The sequence below is a fragment of the Pteropus vampyrus genome, unplaced genomic scaffold (assembly GCF_000151845.1).
Source record: "Pteropus vampyrus isolate Shadow unplaced genomic scaffold, Pvam_2.0 Scaffold16, whole genome shotgun sequence".
Taxonomy (NCBI): domain Eukaryota; kingdom Metazoa; phylum Chordata; class Mammalia; order Chiroptera; family Pteropodidae; genus Pteropus; species Pteropus vampyrus.
In genome coordinates, this window is record NW_011888797.1 from 9,691,277 (window position 1) to 9,706,679 (window position 15,403).

General features: G+C 51.5%; 1 protein-coding gene across 2 annotated transcripts in view; it reads right to left on the reverse strand.

Annotated features, from left to right (window-relative positions):
• Window positions 1-14,894, reverse strand: part of MYH9 (myosin heavy chain 9) — a 90,710-nt gene extending 75,816 nt beyond the window's left edge. Inside the window, exon 1 of one of the 2 annotated variants that reach the window (XM_011387308.1) lies at window positions 14,633-14,894. The gene's annotated coding sequence lies outside the window, so the exon portion shown is untranslated. The remainder of the gene's footprint in view (window positions 1-14,632) is intronic. The other variant, XM_023527404.1, reaches the window with a different exon arrangement.
• Window positions 14,895-15,403: the final 509 nt, after the last annotated feature.

Genomic DNA, 15,403 nt, shown 5'->3' on the forward strand with positions numbered 1-15,403 from the left:
AGGCTGGTTCCAAAGTGGCCAAGGCTGAAGCTGCACGTGAGAGAAGGAAGAAGCAGCGGCCCCTACCCTAGGGAGCTGCCATATTTTGGCCATACCATCCAACCCTGGGCGCATGACCCACCCCCTCCCCCACAGATACGTGCACACACGTGGACATATGCATACACACAGATGTGTACACAAGACACATGCACGTGCACACACACCCCAGAGGATGCGAGATCCAGGCAGAATGTGATACGACCTGGATGTGAGCTCTGGGGTGTCCACTCACTGGCTGAGGGACTCTGGTACGTTATTTAAATGTTCTGAACATTTCTTTCTTCATCTGTAAAATGAGAATTGCAAAGCTCATGGCACAGGACTGTGCTGGCAAATAATTACCACTGACGCTTAGTTCAGGTGCTTTTCACCTGACAGCTCCCTCCCACGCACCACAACCCTGGGAGGCAGGTTCTGTTAGTATCCTGTTTTTGCAGATAAGGAAACTGAAGCCCAGAATGTTTAAGTGACTTGCTCCAAGGCATACAGGTAGTGGCTGTTGGCGTGGCACCCTAGAGGTCTCACTACAGCTCCAGAGTCTTTGCGCCTATGTACTTACTTACGTGGCCCACAGCCTCAGAGCATATGCAGGGAAGCAGCATACGCAAGGCGTCTAGAGAAGAGGACGGGTAAACAGCAGTCAGCCATCCATCAGGAAATGGAAGGAGCCTCGGGTCCCCCGGAACCAGAGCACCAGAAGCAGTCTTCCTTGCTGATCCGAAGCCCCTCTGCAACCGTGTTTCCCTCACAAACGCTTTTTAACCTGATTTCTCTAAGATAAGGGTCGGGGGGATGTAGTGTTTGTCTCCCTCACCCCTCCCAGCTGTCCCCTCTGGACATCACCGAAGAGCCAGGAATTTAATGTGCCTGTAGTTGTCAGGGAGCACAACCAATTTGGAATGTCCTAGGTCTAGCAGCACAAAGGCGGCCTAGTAAAGGCCCGGAAGAGCTTTGAATCCTGCCCAAGCCCCTGATCTTTGCTCAGGTCCACAGAGGAGTATCACATTCTTCAGATTCTTGTCTGAAAGCCAGAAGCGGGTGGGGAAAGGGACTCCACTATTTCCACCTAAGGCTAATTAAAGCAGGGACTGATTTTACAGAAAAAGGCCATCCTTTTTCAGCCTCTCTTTAATATGCTGGTCTGCCCGAGGTGTGTGATACACACACAGGGCTTTACAACCCAGAAGTACCCGCTGCTCAGTGTCCCCAGAGTGTCCTCACTTTGAGGACACCAAGGCTCCAGGGCAGCCGGCTAGTAAGTGGCAGGGAGAGATACTACCAGAGCTTCAGTCTCGGCCTTGGAGGCCACTATTCTAGTCCTTCCTCTGTGACATGAGGTTTAAAGTGCTGGCCAGAAAGTCAGAACTCCAGGTAGGTTTGGAGGAAGTAGAGATGATCGGAGGTAAGTCACAATGCTGATATGAATGCCACAGTGCTCAGTGGCAAGTAATTAATCCCATAATGAGGCATTTTTCACAAGCACTTGGCCAACACAGCCACCTCCTCCTCATCCTGGCAAACACAAGATACAGCCGGTGGGTGGCAGGCCCGGCTCTGCGCAGAAGGCAGGCTTAGAAAAGCATGCTGGTGGGCTAGGAGGAGGCGGCATTAGAAAGTGGAGGGAGAAAAGCTGAAGACCCTTGCAAGAATCAGGCTGACGGATCTCACACACCTGGCCACCCACCCCCACCTCTGTCCAGTGACCTGTCTCCGATGGAACAGAGAGGGCCGTATTTTACACCTGGCTCCATAAGCCAGCAAAGCACGGGGCCTCAATGTCACCGCTTTCAGGTCGTGTACAAAGGCATGAAAGTCCACAAGTCCCCAACTTCACCAACAGTATCCATATGATGGGCTGGTTAAGTGGGATGAGAAGACAGGTATGGAAAACAACTCGCCTGAAAATCAGAAGAGCGGGGAGAGGATCTGAGATCTCTCGTTTGTTCCCTGGGGCTCGGCACTTCAGTTTTCTGAGCCTCAATTTTCCCAGCTATGAAATGGGAACATTAATACCATCACCCTCATGGGACTGAGAAACTGTCATTGCAATAACCTGAGTGGGCCTCCAAACTTCATAGTGATTAAAAAATGGATTAATCTAAGTTTAAAAAAAAAAAAATAGATAAAAACAACTATGTTTATAACAAATAGCCCGGCACTATGATGGACAAATTATGTACAAGTAAAACTTATAAACAATAAAGCTAAACTTTATGGAGCAACAAAACTCTCCATGGTAGTTCTCATTTTCCTCATTCCACAGATAAGGAAAACAGGCACAGAAAGGATGTATGAACTCAGCCAAGGTCAAAGAGCTGGCAAGTGGGAGAATCGGGATTAGGGCAGAGTCCGACTCCAGAGCCCCCTGCCTACCCACATCAGTACTGCGCCATGGTGCTTCAGCCTCGGAACCCAAACACACACAGCCTTCCGCCCCGTCACACCGAGCTAAGTGACGGTGCTGATGCTGGAGCAGGGTCTATCTCACCCGCACTCGGGTATGAACATAGTCACCCATTTCTCCAGCATACAGGAAGTGCCCACCACGGGCGAGGCATGGTGCCAGAGTCCCAGCGGCAACACCTCTAACAGGGGAGGCGAGACCGGCGCGGGGAAGTGTAAGACGTCACCGGCGAGAAGAGCGTTGACACAGCGGGGGAAGCGTCCTCTGGCAGCCGTCCCGCGCTCCGGCCGGCAGCTGGTATTTCACGTTTGTGGTCCTGAACCAGTGTCCTCCCAATGTTACTCCTTGCTGGCGTCAAAACGGTGCTCCCAGCTCCTCCGAGGGGAGAAGCCGCCCCCAGGAAAGGATGGTCCCTAAGAACTGGTGGCAGTGCCATCACCCCTGTGAAGAAGGCACAGCCACCCAGAGCTGGGAACAGTTACGAATGCTCCTGGATCAGAAGTGGCGCTCGGGGAGCAGAGGGGATGAGAGGGACAGAAGGAAAAGGTATGAGAACCGACAATTACTGGGGGTCCGCGACGCACTGAGTTCATGGAAGGCTTAGTGCCTTAGATACTTTAGCTCCACCAAGAGATGGATTTTATTAACCATATTTTACAGATGAGGAAACTGGGGCTCAAAGCAGTTGAATAAACTGGTAAAGTAGAGCAAAGACATAGAGGGTGCGCCCTTCACGCCTGGAGAAATCAATGGACTCTCTCTAGATTAGAGAGGACGAGGACACAGACACAGACACACACACACACACACACACACACACGCTCCCCTCTTCCCTATTGTGGGCTGAATTGTATCCCCCATCCCCCACCCAAATTCATATGTCGATGCCTTAACCCCCAGGACTTCGGAATGCAACTGCATTTGGAGATAGGGTTTTGCATTAAGTTAAAACGAGACCATCAGGGTGGGCCCTAATTCAGTCCAACTACTGTCCTTATAAGAGGAGGAAATCTGGACACGCAGAGTGGGGAGTGGGGGTGACAGCACAGATGCCCTTGCACAAAGGGAAGACCATGCAAAGAGGCAGCAATAGCCATCTGCAAGCCAAAGAGAAATGAGGCCTCAGAAAAAACAACCCACCGGCACCTTGATCTTGGACTTCTAGTCTCCAGACTGTGAGAAAATGAGTCACTGATGTTTCAGCCGCCCAGTCTGTGGTCCTCTGTACAACGCCCTCACTCATCCGTCGTTCTCCTCGGCAACTACCACCATCCTGACCTGCGCTGGTGAGCTTGCCTATCTGACTGCTGTCTGGTTCTCCCCGCTGGAATGCAAACTGCAGACTTTGGTTGTTCTACTCAATCACGTATCCCCAGCATTTGATACACATTTAATGAACAAATAAACTGAGCAAAAATGGGATTTAAACCCAGCTGCTGCTTCTCGAGTCACCCACTCTCTTCCCACTCCCCGCTGCTTCCTTCTGCTTTATCTAATTCTGTTCCTTATACCCAACTCCCCCCTCCTCCAATGTTATAGCTGGTAAATTATTAAAAACAGTATAAACTCAAAGATACTCTCTAGCCTATAATCACCACCAAACAGTAGTATAAACAAGGTGACAGGAGATAAATAAGAGACACATAAAGCACCTCTCCTCAGCTACCAGAGGACATTATAATGTATCAAGCACTGAAAGCTCCAGCTTACGTTTTAGTCTTACTACTAATTTTAAGTCGATAGGTAAGAAATAAGATTAGCTTAAGGCGTAGGGTTTGTTTTGGGTTTTCTCAGTGTATACTGAATGGGGGGGACCACTGAGGACCGTGACAGAGCTCTCCTAGTCAAACCTCAAACCCCAGCGGCCTGGTAAGGGGCCAAATCCCCACTGCAGGCTGCACAGGGGACTCAGGTTGACAAGACCGCGGAAGTGTCCCGGTGACCAGGTATGGGGCCCACCCCAGGCCCCCCATTCCCTGCGTGCGTGGGGTGCGTAACAGGCCTTTGGCTCCTTTCAGAACAAGCGACTTTCTCTCCTGCTCTAGGAAAACAGCAGAATTCAGGTCTGGCTCCCTTGAGCCAGGAGCTGGAGCTGGAGGGACAGGGACAGTGGGGGCTGGAAAGAGGACACTGGCAAAGAAGCCATTTATCTGGAATGAAAGGAGACACTAAAGCAAAGACATTGCATTCCAGTTTCTGGACCCCTGACCACCCACCTTCTCCCCTCGGGCCCGGCCCAGCCCACCCCCAAATAACCCTGACTGTGGTAAAGGTCTGTCTGCCTGCTCAGAAGCAACCACTAGGATTCTGAAACTTCCTCTTTACAACAAAACTAAACTGTTGCAACTTGTTGCTACAATCCAGGAGGCAGGAGCCGCAGCAGAGCCCAAGCAGCCGCCAGTGGCATTTGGACATTTCAGAGACAGCCCACCTCACCCACCCACTGCCCCCACCCTCAGCTGCCTCCTACCCAGTCTCTCAGTGGTGCCAGGGGGCTATTCCCAAGCCTCCCTGCTGACAAGGTCCCTAGGAACCTCTGTCCCGCGCCCCCCAACCCCACCAACTCCTCCCAGGGTGTTTTCTGGCCCAGCGCTCATGAAGGAGGGGCAGGTGGTAGAAGATCTTCCTCGAGTGAGCCCAGAAAGATATCCCAGGTCCACATTCCTAAGCTTTCTCACCACAAATGACTAAGTGGCTTTACCTGTTTTCCATCAACTCAAATTGAGCATCCGAGCTGCCACTTTCTCTTGGGCTCGCCTCTATCATGACCCACAACACCAGAGTGAAGTGGTTTTTCCCTGTATCTCGACCGTGAGCCCCTTGAGAGCAGAGCCTGTGATGTCTCATTCAGTTACATCCTAACCACCTAGCATTTTCTGCCCTAGAACAGATGCTCAGGATTTATGTGCTGAATGAATGAATGTCCAAAAGAGTCAATAATACCCATGAAACCTTCAGGCAACGTAAATAATGGTTCTTCTCCATGTACCATAACATAGTCGTTAAAATAATAATTGTGGAGACTGTTGTAACGTAAGAAACTTTACATTATAGCACTGAAAGAGTAAGTCAGAACACACAGCAGTACCTCTTCTGCTTAGTTTTGTACAATATAAATGCACATGGACAGGAAGCCCAGAAAGATCCGAACCGTGGAGGGACAAATTTGCTCCTTGCCAGCTTTGTTATTATATCGTTTGTGCTATAAACAATGCCCCCCTTTTTCTACTTTAAAAAAAGAACTGATTCTAGTAATTTCTCTCTCAACACTCCGTGAAAAATCTCACCCCAAGTTCTTTAGCTGAGAACAGCAATCTGACCACATACCCAGAGGGCACAGGCAGAATTCCCAGCAGCTACTCAGGGGTTAAGGACCTGGGAGTGGAACCCTGCACTCCCACATTTCCCAGGAAATGGCACAGGGAAGGAGGCCTTAATGAGCCATTTGGGCTATGTAAGAGAGAAAGGCTGGGTCCAGAGCTCATAAGGAGAGGAAATCTTTTACCAGCCCCGGTGACTCAGAGAGCCTTGGCGACCTGAATCACCCCTGAACAAAGCACCGCCGGAGTCTGAGCAACTGAACAAGGTCCCAGCCCAGCTACCTGGACGTGCTGTGCCACGTCCCTACCTTGCAATCAGTTTAGATGCTGCCTCCTCCAGGAAGCCTTCTGAGAGCCTCCTGGGCCCCCAGCACTCTGTAGCTGGTGGGACACCATTACCTCCTAGGAACAAGGGCCCCTGCTTCCTTCACCTCCATGTTCCCGGTACCCAGTCCAGTACCTAGCATATAAAGTAAGCTCTGAGGAATAATTACTGATTGATGATGGACAGATGAATGAATGAAGAAGAAAGAAAGAAATGCAAGTTTGTTGGATGTGAGTGGGCTGAGGTCAAGAAGAATCCACTGGTCAAGATGGCAGTGGGCTCTCTGGCTGGTTGGCTCCCCAGTGAAGACCAGCCAAGGCCCAGCCACTAGCAGGCAGGCATAGCAGCCGGGATTTACGCTGCCTGGCCATGGTCTTTTCACTTGCCCTCCCTTAGGACCAACCACACACATTTGAAAAATGGCCAGTTAAGGTTAAAGGTGAAGTCCGTAGCCAAGGCAACGCTATTGAACTGGCAACCTCGCTCCGAGTAGCCAACTACACTACAGAAGGCCCCATTTTGCCACGGCCCAAAGCTCTGCTCCTTTCATTAATTCACAGCCACTGGTGAGAGAGGAGCCCCCAGGACCAGTCCTGTCCCTCACTATCAAGCCCAGGAGTGAAGGGCATCTACAAGGTCACACAGGGGTCTGGAGCCAGAGTGCCTGAGTTTGAATCCCTGCTCAGTCTCCTTATCTATAAGATAGGAATAGTTCTCTACCTCATGAGAAATGAGATAATTCATGTATAAGCACTAGCACAGAACCTGGTACTTAGCGAATGCTCAATAAAATTTAACTATTATTATTATTAGTATTACTATTATTAGCAGAGCTGGAAGGACTTCGACCCAGACATCCTGATTCCCAGGCCAGTGCCCTTCCACTAGAGGCTCTTCCTTCCTTCCTTGCTCACCTTTCCCATCTTCCCTCCTTCTTCCAGGCAAGTCTAGCTTCCAGGAAGCTCACTCGAGATGCTCAGAAATCCCCAGACATTCAGGGTAGCACAAGCATGCCTCATGTTTGGCAAGTCTCTCTCTCTCCCAATCTCCCAACTCTCTATTAGAGGTTAAGACTCCTGAGCACAAGGTCGGGGGGCCCTTTGCCCTCTATCCCCACTGAAGCCCCAGCAAGCCCCTGCACAGTGCAGGTCACACAGTAGGAGCCCAAGGCATTTCTGCTATTGACTTGGCAAAGAAATTTGGCATCAATACCCTTATGCCCAATAGATGGCTCTTAAATATTTAAAAATAAATGACGACTTTAAAATGGCTCTCTGCCACCACCTTTCTCACCCCAGAGATTTCCAGACAAGTACCTTACATCCATCCGTGTTTTGTAAAATAGAGAGATCACTAACTAAATGGCACTCTAAAGCTTCGGCTGCCTGGGCCTCCATGTCCCCAGGCTTACAGACAAAGGTACTGATGAGACCTGAATGCCACTCGTGCAACAAGGACGACTTGGGCTGACTCTGTGCCAGGCACCAGGCAGTGACCTGGGATCAAGAGAGGAAAAAAGACCCCACCTGTGACCTCCAGGTCCTCACGGTCCAGTGGATTCTAAAATCGTCTCTCCCTCCCGAACCAGTTAGATTAAGTAAACTAAACTGTTCCAAACACCTTGTCTTTATGTTTATCAGACAGGAAGCTGCCTTCTCTAGCCCAGTGACTTAATGCAAAACACAGGAAACACAGTGGCTTTTGAACAGACAACTCTAAATAAAGGTGCCTCTACTGCTTTGTAACAGCCTTTTTTATAACCCTTAAAACCGGGTCAAACGTAACAGCTTGAATTGTATCGTGTGGTATGAAGGATGCAAAGGTTGCAGGCCTTGAACACCTCAGCATCCAAGCCCAGGAAATCTTCTGGCAGGTTCCTCAGGCATCTTAGACACCACACCTTGTTATCAATGAGCAGGCTTGTTGGACGAACTTAAAATCTTTAAAACCTGAACTTGTATTTTCTACCACCTGATGATGTTAGTGATAACATGAAAAAAGAAGAAGAGGGGAAAAAAAAGAACTGGACCACTTTACGTATATTTATATGTGAATTACGACAAGCCTTAAAAAGCACGCATCTCCACGGGCGGACGAGGGAACTAAGGTTCCAGTGTAGCAGCAGAAAAAAGGCGAAGAAGGTCTGGCCAGCTCTGCCTGATCCCAAAGCCCCTGTTTTGTTCCCTCTACTGTGTGTTTCATACTGAAAATACAACAAACCAATCATCTAAGACATCAAATGACTTAAAATTACTAGAAATCAAGACTAGCTGTAGGACAGTGGAAAGCCAGTGTGACTCTCTGAATAGTCCAGCCTGTCGCCTGGCTCTACCCCATGAGAAATATTGATTTTTGAGCTGTGGGAACTTTCAGCCTAAATTGCCCTGTCCAACTGAAAGAAGTTCAGAGAAACCTCAAACACCTCCAAGCCCATTTCTTAACTCTAGTGCTCCCCCCTTCCCCACAAAAAAAGATTAAGGATGTAGAAGAATAGACACTTGAGGAAAGATTAAAGGAGCTGAGTATGTACTGCTGGGCTAACCAGCACATAAAAGGGATGATAACCATTCAAAAACACTTTTAAATGAGGCCGCGGGATTTTGAGAGAAAGGCAACTGGGGTTTGAGCGAAACCGGGGCCAAAGCTTCCTTCTACCAACTCGGTGGTTTGCGCCCGGGCAAACCACTCCTGCAACTGGGGGACAAAAGTGACACTGCCCCTAAGAGCCCTTCCAGCTCAGACACTCTCTCAGTAAACTCGGTCCGGGAGAATTTTACTGCTTTGTTGATTTTTCATTTAAGCGGGGCATCGTTTAGAATTCAAGTTAAAAGGAAAAGAAACCTAAGACACAAGTTCCCCAAATGTGAAATGTCCATGGAAGCGAGGGAGGGACCTGCCCCAAGGCCCCTGCTGTAGGGCCCTAAGGACCCAAGGACCTCAGCGAGGCACCAAGGCAATGACTGGAGGGTGGGGGAGGATCAGCTCCACCTTCAGCTTCCCCACAGGCCAAAGCCCGACCTGCCCAGGCAGGAAGCCACACCCTTCAGTAGCAACTTCCGGAAGGCTCTGTAAGGCTGCTCCAGCCTCGGCGGGAAGGTTCCTGGTGGAGTAGCCAACTGGGCTACAGAAGAGGAGAGCTACAGAAGGTGGCACCGTGAGCGATGGAGGGGCAGGCTGGGCTTTGCCCTCAGCCAAAGGCCAGCCAAGAGCCTTTTCTGGGCCCACCTGCCCAGGCCCGGTGTGCTGTGTCGCATGCCGGGTGCTGAATCACCTCAGGTTTGAGAAACTAGCCAGCAGCATGGGGGCCTGAGAAATTCCAACAGAAGCCTGCCTCAGTTACTTTTTAAAGATACATGCATCAGACACAAGAGGGCAGCTCCCCTTTTCTGCTTCCCAAATATTTGGTACCATCAACACATGGGGGAGGGGGAGAAATGGAGATATATAGGCCAGCATCCAGCCTTCAAACCCGTGTGGTGGCAGGCCCATTTTAGACCCAGGCTCATTCTGTATACTCATGGGTGACTCATGCCATTCCTCAGGAGGCCCAGAGGCTGCCTGGCAGGGACACGGGCCTGCCCAAGACCCTGAAGGGGTCTCTTGCTGCCTTTGCCACAGAAGAGAGCCAACTCGGCAGAGCTGGCAGCTTCTCCAGTATCCACACCACGTAAAACTAAGACTGTCTTCCTTGAGAAGGAAACGGGGGCCCTCCAATTCAAAACACCCTTGATCACAGTTTCTCAAGAGCTTGGGCTTTTCTACTGTTATTAATGCTTAAGAACCACAGGCCAGATGTCTGAGGGATAACTGGGACAGAGTGGGGAGGGGCATACTAGTGTTTGCAATGACCCCAAAGTTTAGAGGACCCACAAGAATAAAGGCCTGGTATAGACTTTTGGTCAGGGTGGACTCCCCAAGAAAGGACCGTAGGTGATTTAGAACCAGAGAAACTGTGGGAAACCTGGCAAAAGGTCATCCTGAAATACTTTCCAGACACATACTGTGGCTTTCCGTTTCTCATACAGCAAAGAAAAAGCAATCATGCACCATTTTCCAGAACCCAAGGGAGTAGAGTTGTTTAAGGGGTTCCTCTAGTGATAATATGACATCATGGAGAAGAAAACAGTACCCCAAAATGTTCCGACCACAAGAACAATTCAGTCCATTTTTAAAACCTTCCTCCTTCCTTGCACATAGTAGGCACTCAATATGAAACCTGGAATCTAGAGCAACGCATTTTAAAGTTGAGACCTACGATACAGGACAGCCAACCCTCTTATTTTTATAGATAACAAAAATAAGAAAATTATAAGTGTTTGACTACTTAAGGGCAGTACACATAAAAAGGCATTTAGTAAAAGGTAATGTTCATGCCCCACTCCTGCTTCCTGGGCCCTTTCTAGAGGCCATCACTATTATCAGCGTCTCGGTATCTTCCCATGCACAGCAGAGCCAGGGTGACACAGTACGTCTCACACAAAGGGAGCACCATATATACTACTTTACATCTAGTTTTTTCCACTTACAACATACTTTGAAAAGCATGCCCTATGAGCACATATAGATCGGCCTCGTTTTTTTAAGGGCTGCGAGGGTTGCCACTGTACGGGGGTGCCATGATTTATTTGACCCATTTGATGGATAGTGAGCTTGCTTACTGTCCTTGCCTATGACAATGCTGCGAACTATGGCCTGAGATGTTTTCTTTTGCACATCTGAGTTTATCTGTGGGGTGCATTCCTAGAATTCAGACAGAAGGACTATGCTTTGACAGATACTGTCAAACTATCTTTAAAAAAGAGAGTTGCTACAACTTGTACTCCCATCGATAAGAAACTGGGGCATCTTGGAGAAATTAAAATTACTGATTTTTCAGTTCCCCAGCCCTCTCATGCATAATTCATGGGCACATAAACTCGTGTGATGTCTTTGTAGACGATAATGGCGCTTTGTACCAAAATCAAATGTTCCCCCAGCCAGAGCTGGAAGCCAGGTCTCCAGGCACTCAAGTCCAGTGCTCTTTCCATACCACCCCATGGCTATGTCGTAGATCATGGGAAACCATGTTTTAGAACTAAAACCGCAGTTAGTTGCACACCTTCTGCCCAGGACTGGGCCCCAGACCGAGGCTGCTCAGCTACAAGCTGATCACCAAGTGCACCCAAAAGCATCGGCAGATGGGCCCCAGAACCGTGTTTTTACCACTTGTGCTTCAGAGTCCACAAGCACTGCATACACACATGCACAAGCACAAGCAAACCTTTTTAGAAGTAGAAAGAGCACTGAGCTAGGAGCCAGGAAAACCATGTACTCCTACTGGCCTGTTTCCTCCCCTGACAACCCAGCGAGTTCAGACCGAACATTTATATATTTTCTTAAAATTTTACATAGCCACTCTATTATCAGGTCCTTTACATACCTTAGTTATTTTAGTTCTCACATCTGATCTCGATGGTAGGTGTCAAGATTCCCATATTACAGATGAGGACATATGAGGCTCAGGGAAGGTTGTGTGACTTGCCTAAGGTCATAAGGCTAGTAAGTGGCAGGGTCAGGACTGGAACTGTCTTGTCCCAAAGCTCAGGACCCCACTCTCCCCAGCTCTAAGAATGGGATTCTGTATGTCACAAGAGCAACACTTCCCAGGGGACAGTGAGGGCTCCATTCTGTTGTCACCAGCGGACTTGAGCCCAGGGGCTCAGCGCACCAAGGGTTAAGGCCGAGAGGCAGTGACTCTCTGGGGCTGCACAAAGAGAAAATGTACTTCCTGCCCCTGCGGGCAGAGATGCTGTTTTATACTCAGCAAATTAGGACATTTGTTTAATTAAGACGACACACAGATTTTGTTATTCTAAATATTTCTCGAACATGATGCTCGGGAGGAAGCTGTTAAGACTTGGCTTTTTTTCGCCACCCCCACCCCTTGCTTTAGGTTTCTTTCTCCCCCTCCAAGAAAAGGGTAGGACCCGCCTCTGAGGAAAACAACAGCCAACCCCTCCTCTCCTTTTGAAATAAAGATGTCAAGCTGGTGAAGGCTGTCTTAAGTACTTTGCTGAAGGATTAGCTACAAGAGGAAGTGAAGAAAGCACAGCTAGCTTGGTTTCTAGCAATACCCTACCAGGCTACACAACAATGCTGCATTTTTTGAATGTGCTTTTCTCCTTTTAAAAAGCTAACAGATCCTTGTTTTGTTTTTTCTGGAGCAAGAACAGGCAAAAGGCAGGCTGTGATTAACATGCAACCTTCATCCTGCAAGAAGGAAATTGTCCCATCTCCAACCCCTTAGGTTAAAAAGTTTAAAAATAAAAAACAGAAAGCCAGGGCCATGACTCTCTTTGCTCTCCCCTCATGTGCCCTCCAGACAAGCAGCCCCACAGAAGGCATCTCTCAGCTGGCCCTTCCTGAGCAAGGCCTCCCAGTCCAGGCACCTGGATCTGCCCAGAGGCACTGCCAGGACTTGCTGAATGTGAAGAGTAGAGCTCTTTGGTGTCATCCCGCAACCATCTGGGGGGCATAGAGGCTCTCAAATTACACTGAGCAATCTCTTGCTGCTTTTAATTACCCCTCAATTACCCACTAAGCAGTCCTCACTTTCTGACACCCAGTGCTCACCCTCAGTATGCCAAACCTTCATCCGGCTCCAGACAAAAGTGGCCCCTCTCAGGAATTCCTCGGGTCCTTTGTCTATAGCATGCTTGGGACAGGCGTCACAGGCTGCCTTTGTATTTCAGTCATTGGGACACTATTTCCCCTTGAGGAATGTAAACTCCCCAAGTGCAGAGGCCTCCAGTCCCGGCAGGATGGGACGTCTCCTTTCTCCCAATCCCCATGACTCACAGTACCTTTCTGGGGTCTCTGTCATCTTCACCTCACTTTAGAGTCATCTACAGATTTGTCTCAGCTCTCCCCTAAGCGCGCGAGGGCAGAGGCCAGGTCTTACTCAACCTCACACCCCACCACCACCTGGCAGAGTCCCTGCCACAGAAAAGCCAGTCAAATATTTGCTCAATTACACATCTGCGTACCCTTCCCCCCAACCCCTAACAGCCTTGTATATAAACTAATATTAATCATATTAATAGCGTGATTGTCTAAAATGGCCTTAAAGCAGCCTCCCTCTTTACCAAAAAGGGCATAAATCACCAGGTGAGTTACCAGGTCGGCCTCAGACAGTGGAGTCAGAAACCGCCACGGTGTTGCAGAAAGGAGCTAAGGCCCCTTCCAGTTACTCAACAGTTACTTTGAAATCCTGTTAAACCCAGAAAAGGGTGCAGCGAACCGAGAAATGGCTGGGCCTCTCAACCCGCCAGCGGAGGAAGCCGCCTGTCTCCAGGACCTGAGACTTCCCAGGAACCTTTCTCCCAACACCGGCAGGGTGGGGCCGACACAGACGGCGGCCCTGGCACTCACTCTGCTGCCACCTCAAGACGCCGGCAAACCCGTCCAGGAGAGCACTCCGTTTCTATCTGAAACGGTGGGGCTCTCTCTGGAGGAATGGATGGAAGGGGGATGCAGTCCTGCCCTGGGAGTGGCCCCAAAGACGGGGTGATGTGAGAACCCCTGCACAGGGAAGTGGGGGGGGGGTGTCAAAAACTCCAGATCTGGCCCAAACAGGAACGATGCAATAGCCTAGACCTAAAGGAGCAGGATCCAGCTCTCCCCGCCCCCGCCCCCGCCCCCATGGGGCGGCCCCCAGGTGCGGTGGAATCAGGTGCGCGCCTAGACCGCGCATATGGCTGCGGGCATTCCGGGCCTTCCTCTCCGGGGTAGCACAAGTCAAAGGTCGAGGGGCTGTGGGAGAGCGGGGGATTCTTTCCTGCCTCCCGGCCCTGTGCCCAAGGGGTACCCCTTCCTCACGCACCCACTCGCACCTCTCTCGGTCCCCTTGTCCGCCCCGCCACTCGCAGCAAGGCGAATGAGGAAGTCGGGAGCGGAGGGCGGAAACTGAATCGAATGCAATGTCTGCGGCAGGATTGTCCGATTCTGACTCAGAAGGACGCCCTGACAGCTGCCAAACGGTCCCCGCCTGCCCGTTACCTCCGTTTCGAAAAGGCCTGAAAACTTCCCAAGAAGCCGCAGCCCCGAGCCCCCCACCCTACCCTCGCTCATTTGGGGCTCCCCGGAAGAGGTTAAAAAGTTTGCCCAACTTGGGCACTGGGCGAGGCGAGGGCGGAGCGCGTGCCCCGGCAGCAGGGGGAGGTTGAGGCTCCCGGGTGCCCCGCCGGGGGAGTGAGGAGGGTGGGGATTGGGGGGGACGGAGGGTTTCCGGGGAGCGCTAACCCCAAAGCCTTCCTCTGCTCCCCGAGGCCTCGCTTCCAGAGGCGCCTTCCCCGAGCGTCCGCGCAGGGGTCCGGGTGTCCCTAAGGGAAGGATGCGGTGTTCCTGTACGCCCCGTGGCGTTCGCGCCGGGCCGCGCGGGTCTCCGGCCGCGCGGGGACCGAGAACCACATGTCGGCCCGCTCTCCCCAGACGCCGCGCGACCCGTCGCCGCCGCCCCCGCCCGCCTGCCCGGGGCGGGACCGGCCGGTGGGGCTCGCTCACCTGAACCTGGATCTGCCCCGGGGAACAGGCGCTGCTTCTCCCGAGAGGGCTTTCTCGAGCGCTCTGGCGACGGCGGGGTGGGGCGAGCGCGCGAGGCGGGAGCTGCAGCAGGTCAGCCTGGCTCAGCCTTCCGTGCCCTGCCCAGGAACCGCGGTGATCTGCGCGCCTCACCGCACCCAGCTCGGCTCCTCGCCGCCTTCCCGCCCCGCCCTCTCAGCCACCCGCCCATTCCTCGCCCGGCGCCGGCTCCGGGGCGGAGCCTAGAGGGACGACCCCGCCCCCGAGTTGTCTCACCCACTCCAGCCCGCTCCCGGGCTCGATGGACAGACATCTTGACCTGTGCGAAGGGGTGGGCGGGGCCTCAGAGCCCAGAGGAGTGGGGATTCGCCCCCACCTCCACCCTCTCCACCTTCCCCTTGCGCTTCCTAGGCGGGAGCCCCGCCTCCTAGGGCGGGTCCAACGGACGCCCAGGTTCCAGAAAGAGGATTGACACACAAAAGAGTCCAATCAGGAGGAGGAAGCTAGCAGCGAGCTCAAGGCCGGGATTTTGGTGCATTGCCTGGGCGGGGCCCAGGCCAGGCGGGAGCCCACTGGGAAAGTCCGGGATTCTGACACCCCGCCCCGCGAGCTGCTTACCCTGTCCCTTGTCATCCTACCAGAACAGATATTAAGTACCATATATGGGAAAAGTGCTATTTTACATAATTACGATGGCTAGTGGGGCGGACATGGACTCAGCCCCTGATCCGTTGTGAGCGCCCTGAGTTCGAT